This window comes from Fukomys damarensis, unplaced genomic scaffold, assembly GCF_012274545.1.
Source record: "Fukomys damarensis isolate Sample0158 unplaced genomic scaffold, DMR_v1.0_HiC HiC_scaffold_1, whole genome shotgun sequence".
Taxonomy (NCBI): Eukaryota; Metazoa; Chordata; class Mammalia; order Rodentia; family Bathyergidae; genus Fukomys; species Fukomys damarensis.
The window spans coordinates 72,707,207-72,713,733 of NW_022900913.1; the positions used below are offsets into that span (position 1 = coordinate 72,707,207).

A 6,527-nucleotide genomic window follows, 5' to 3' on the forward strand; every position below is an offset into this window, starting at 1 on the left:
CGGAGCTCGCCGCCAGCGGCCCTTTCTTTCTCCTCGTGGCGCCGCGCGTTCAAGCGCCCGCGGAGTTAGCCGTCTGCGCGGAGCTACGGGCCCGTCCTTTCCTTCGCTGTGCGTACTGCTTTAGGTGTGGAGCCCAGTTCTCCGGTCCTCGCCACTCCCATAACCGGCTGCCTCCAGCGACTATTCACAGAGCTATAGCCACAGTACTAACATTGTACTACTTTCATCATGTTCTTAAAATCTAGTTTTACTTTCTAATAAGAACGAGAGTATTTCCGGTTCCGTAGACAAAATTTCGTACGTATATTAGAGTCTGTCCGGCAAAAGGAGTTTTTTTTTAACAAAACATTTAATGATACACTTTAGATATACATAATAATGACATTCTTCGTTGGGAATTTGTACCTGTACGACATATCTTCTTTCTCATTCTCTTCTCCCCTTCTTCCCTGAAAAAGGGGTACTTTGAACGTGCTAGTTCTAGGGCCGGGGATTTAGCTCAGTGTCAATGAGCCTGCCTGGCAAGTGCAAGTTCCTAAGTTCGTTCCCTGGAACCTGGGGAAAAAATAAAGCTAATTCTAGAGATTTTTTTTTTCCATTTTAAAGTATATAGTTAAACGTGTACTTGTAATGAATATTAAGAGACTACTTCAAGTCCATATTTTGTGTTTGAAAGGTTTGTTTTTGTATAAAATTTGTAAGATTTATTTTTTATGTTTTATAGTCTTTTTTTTTTTTTTTACTAAATTACTGTTTTTCATCTGTCCTAGGGATTCAACCCAGGGTCCCCTGTGTGCTAGGCAAAAGCTTCACCCAGTCGCATTTCTAGTCCTGTAACCCTCCCCGCCATGCACGTGTGTGTGTATACACACACACACACACACACACACACACACAGAGAATTGAACAAGATCTTGTGAGGCACTGAGCCAAACAAATCCCGGCTTCATTATTATTTTTTAAAGCTGGCCAGGTGACTTAGGTTTTCATTTAAAGAGTGCATTATGAAGTTTCTCTTTAACCAAAATACTCAAGTGAAAATGTGATTTAAGAGGAAGAATGCCAAAGAAAGTTTTGAGAGCCAAGAGACCAATCAGGGCCCAGAGCATTTAACCACCGTTATCCTTCCTAAGTCCAGGCACACGGGTTTGTCTCCCGTTCCTGTGTGCTTAGGACTAGTCTAAAAGAGCTTATTAACCCATGCTACAGACGAGAAAATGGAGGCCGAAGAAAATCACTTTTCTGAGGTTCTACCAGGACATGGATCTGACAGGAGCCCTGTTTCCACCCTGTGCTGAGCTAGTGTCTTACCAAGGTTTGGATGAACGGAGGGAGCAGTGAGCTTAACTAAGACCATCCCAGCTTATTTTACAGAAAATCCCAGACTATTTTATAAAATTTTTGGGGGGGTTAGGGGTTGCTGTGCTGGGAACTGCCCCCCCACATGCCAAGAGAAAGTGTTCTTGGCATTTGAGCAGCTCCCCTAATTCCGTGTTTTTGTTTGTTTTTTGGTACTAGGGATTGAACTCAGGACTTTGCACTTGGGGCCTGCAGAACCACTAAGCTAAAATCCCTGAACTCAAGGCTTCATGCTTACTAGGCAAACTCTACCACTGAGCGCCCCCCCTTGGTATCAGGGATTGAACTCGAACCCAGGACCTTGCATTTAAGAGGCAGGCAGCAGCACCTCTGAGCTAAATCTGCAGCCACCTCTTTGCTTTTGAGATGGGCTCACTAAACTGCCCAGGCTGGCCTCCTCCCTCAGCCTCTTGAAGAGAATTACAGGTGCATGTCACTATGCAACATTCATAGTTCACATTTTAAAAAATACATAGTTGAAAGGTTTTTGGTAATGTCTGTTTTTCCCCAATGCGAGGGATGGATCCCAGGGCCTTGTGCATGCTAAGCAAGCTCTACCACAGAGCTGCAGTCTGCTTAAATGTTTTTTGTATAGCTGGTATTTTTTAAAAAATTTTGTGTATAGCCGGTATCAAGATCCCAACAAGGTCCCATCTTGGTAGAGAGAAGGTATTGTAGGTAATCTCTTCAATTATGTTCTAATTCAGATCAAGTGCTAGCCTATAGAAATATAACGCAAGTCGTGTGTAATTTTACAGTTCCAAACAGTTACAAAAAATGTGGTTTGCTTTTAATACTAATTTAACTTTGTATCTCCAGGATATTGTTTTGTGCATAGTACAAGTAAACCTTTTCCATGTGAAGTTTTCAAAGTCTAATATGAATTTTACATTTAGCACATCTCAATTTGTACCACCCACATTCCCACATTTCCAGTGTGAGTGGACCTAGCAGTCCCCAACTTAAAGTATTGTCTTCTGTGTGACATATTTGTCAGAAACAGCAGGGTGTTTGCCTATGAACTCCTTCCCCACAGTCTGGGTTTTGTGATTACATTCATTCCTGTGGTGATGTTTCAGCCTCTGCTTTTTGTGTTTCCTGTAAAATGATAATCACCTTACAGGGTGTTCTAATTTGAATGAGTTTTTACAAAAATACTTCTTCATTCTAAAAGGTAACTCTTGTGGCTAGGGATCTAATTCAGTGGTTTCACTGCCTGCCTTGCAAGTGTGAGATCTGTCCCCAGTACTGGGGTTGGGGGAAGGAAGGAGCAGCAATCAGTTGCTGCTCTTTTTTTTTTTTTTTTTTTTTTTTTTTTTTTTTTTTTTTTTTTTTTTTTTTTTTTTTTTTTTTTTTTTTTTGGAGACAGGGTCTCACTGTGTAGTTGAGACTAACCTGGAACTATGTAGCCCAGGCTGGTTTTGAACTCAGTGATCTTCCTGCCTCAGCCTCCTGAGTGCCAGGATTAGAGTTGCCTACCACCGCGCTGGGCAGCTGCTGCTTCTTGAAGTTGGGCTATACACACTTCAAAGAGGATCTCTGGCTGACATTTCTGTTCTTTCCAACAGTTTGGTTTTTTTTTTGTTTTGTTTTTTGTACTTTCATGTGATTTGCCAGACCATTGTTCTGTCTGTTCATTACTTAAAAATTCACAATTCAATGAATTTTTTTTCTTTCTAGAACCAGAAAATTTTTATTTTGTAGTGGAGTTTATGAAAGTGCTTGTGTGTGTGTTTTCCCCTTAAAAATTGATGGTTTGGTTTAGCACTTGTTGCCCTACCTGAAGTGTGATTTACTTGGGCTTCGTGGGCACTGCAGTCCCATGAGCATGGACATCTCTAGGTTCTGGGCCTCCTTGCTCTTTCTCCCCTGGCAATATACTTTAGCCCAGTGGCATGCTGCACTGGTCTTGACTATGCCAACCCACCCTGCAGGCCAGGAACCCTTTGCTAATGAAGGGTTATGGGCAGGAACTCTCTGGGGGCCAGCAGCAAAAAACCTGGGGAGGGCCTCAGAGTGGGTGGTGATCTGGGATCCTCTTACTATCCACTCTGCTTCCTTTAGCAGGATCTTTAGACACAAACGTCTTAGCTATGTTGTTGAGATCTTGCCTCAGTCTCCCAAGAGGTAGGAATATATAGTGTCACCGAGCCTAGCAAGGCGTTGATTGAGTCATTTGCGAAATGGAGTCAGTAACCAAGAGCTACAATTGCTCCTTCAGTGTAGGGTAAAAGGTTGTACTTTTCAGGCACAGCTATAATCCCAGCATCCTGAGAGGCAAAAGCAAGAGGACTGCAAATTCAAGCCCAATCTGGGCAATTTAACAAGACTGTTTCAAAATTTGAAAAAGGCTGGGGATGTAGCTTATTGAGGAAGTCCTGCCTTCACTCTCCAGTACTGGAAAAAATGTTTTGTCCCTTAGTTTTGTTTTTTTATCTTTGTTGTTGGATCAGTAGCCTTGACTGGTCTTAAACTCTAATCTTCCTGCTTCATCCTCTGAGTACTGGTGTTAACAGGTGCATCACCACACCTGGCCTCTTATGTTAACTGTAAAACAATCACTGTAGATGTGATTTGCCTAACATTACATTTTACTGTCATGTTTGCCTTTTTTTTTGGTACCAGGGATCGAACTCGTGACCTTCTGCTTGCAAGGCAGAAGGCAGAACCACTGAGCTAAATCCCCTGCCCATGTTTGCCTTTTAATATTGGTTTTTGTTTGTTTTCTTTTGTTTTTGTTTTTGTTTTGGCGGTACTGGGGGATTGAACTCAGGACCTTGCACTTGTGAGGCAGGCTTGGCATCACTGAGCTAAATCTCCAGCCCTATTTTGTTTTGTTTTGTTTTATTGGCACTGGGGATGGAACTCAGGACCTTGTGCTTTCAAAGCAGGTATGGTGTCACTAAGCTAAATCCCTGACCCTAATAGTTTTCTTTTTCTTATAAGGAAACTTATTGTCCCAGACTTAGCTACAGTAAGCAACCTAAGTAAAGGGCCCCATACCTAAAAGATGACAGAAAACTGCTGTCCTGTTGCATCTAGATCATGACATACCCTTTTCAGTGGATAAAATGTAGTAACAGCCAGGTGGGGATGGTACACACCTGTAATCCGTCTTAGGCAGGAAAATTGCTCTGAGTTCTAGGCCAGCCTGGGCTACATAGCAAGATCTGCCCACCCCCCAAAAGGAATAGAGCAGAATTCAAAATGTTAATAGCATCATAATTTATTTGCAGCTTCTTGGTCCTTAATAGCTCCTAGAATAGGTCTTGTGTTTTGGACTTGGTGCAGGTGTAAATTGGGTCAGGTTTTTCACAGTTAATACCATGAACCCCTGAGAATAGTTGTGTATGTTGATGCATATTTTAGTTGAGGTTGGTCCAGGCTTGCATCATATTATCAAGTGAATCCAGTATATTGTGAAATGTTTAAGACCCACTGAATTGAACGCCCTAAGAATTACTGCTTTGAAGGAGGGTTTTTTTTTTTTTTAGGTCATTAATTCCCATTTCCAGCAGAATTGAGACATTCCTAACAAATAGGTCTGGGCTTTTCCTGAGCCCAGAATTTTACCACCCCAGAATTTTGCCTCCCTAGACCACAGGCAGAAGCTGTAGCTCCAGGTCTGTTTCATGAATTTCGTGAGAGCTGAATACATAGATTTAAAATGTCTGACTGCAAAATAAAACTATTAATATAATTCAACTAAAACATATGGCGAAGGGGGCTGCATTTAACAAATACAAGAATTTGAGAAAAAGCAACATGGGCTGCTAACTTGTAGTATTTTTAAACCTAAGCTATTTGGGAGAAGAGTTCTCCTTTTTTTCCTGAATGCACTTCTATCGCTGAGTTCCTACCCTACCACCCACACATACAACCCTGCTGTGTGCTTCTAAATGTCACTTCCTCAGAACCCCAAACTGTGCTAATAGAGCAATTGTCACCATACATTCATTTGTGCTTTTTTATTTTAATCTTTGGTCTCAGGTAGTAGGCCAGGCCTGGCTTGACTGCCATCCTTCTGCCTCAGCCCACCACAATGTCTGGGTTACAGGCCTATGCCACCATACCTCTCTTGGTAAATTTCCCTGAGTCAGTCATACTCTTTCACATTCTCCAGTCCCACCAAGATCTTCCTAGACATGTTTCATTCCTCCCTAGTTTGTCTCCCTGCATCAGTTCCCACTATTCATTCTCTGTATAGCACCTGAACTTTTTTTATTTTGGTTCCAGGGATCAAACTTGAGTCCTTGTGCTTGCACCTGAACTGTTTTGTGAACTTTCAAAAACTCCAGTAGTATACATTGCAACTGGAAACAAATGACATCTCCTTGGCTTTGAAACATGGAATGCCAGTTGGGCACCGTGCCAAATGGCTAGAATTCCAAGTAGTGTATATTGGAAAATAATTTCCAGAAGCAAAGTTAATTTTTAGGCAGTATAGACCATTTTCATAGAGGGGCTCTCTGAAAACATCAGTTTTGGTGCTACTTTTCCTTCAGAGTAGTTTCACTTCTGAGTGTTTGTGGTTTCTTACTTTCCTCCAGAGATGGCTCAATACTGAGGCCTGAAAATCCTCTTGCACTGATAAAAATGAGTGATGAAGTGGAGTTGGTAGCATTTTTATTAACTATTTTCAAACAAAGTAAATTAAACTCCCCTATACCTGTCACCCAGCCATGTTGTTTTTCCCTCTACTGTAGCTCCACCTACTATATACTGTGGATAATTTCTAAACATGTCCCAGCCCCCATTTCACCCACAGATACTTCAGGATGTCTCTAAAAAGGAGCTCCCGCATTTTATACAGAACTACACTGCTGTCGTTTTTTAGGCAAATGTCATTGTGTAGCCCGTAATGTCTTAGATCCTTACCGGTCTGTTCGCAGCAAGAGCCAGACGTGTTTCGTGCATTGTGAATCCTGCGGGAATCTTTTGAGTCTTGTGACCCGTACGAATCACTTAGGACGTGTGCTTGGGGCGCTCCGTGGATGGGCCGACTCTTCTGTGGGTGTCGTGTCTCAGCCGACGAACTCACAGCGCTCGCGTACCTTTGCCCCAAGTCCTGCCAGGCGGTAGCTCTCCGTGGTTGCAGCGCCCCCACCCCCTCCGTTCTGTGCTTGGCCGCACCTGCAGGCTACAATCCTATTGGCTGCGCCCTTGCG

At 42.6% G+C, this 6,527-nt stretch overlaps 1 protein-coding gene across 1 annotated transcript in view; it reads left to right on the top strand.

The window, feature by feature from the left end:
- Positions 1-6,527, top strand: part of Hnrnpf (heterogeneous nuclear ribonucleoprotein F) — a 15,085-nt gene that overhangs the window by 1,054 nt on the left and 7,504 nt on the right. The gene's annotated exons all lie outside the window — the stretch shown is intronic.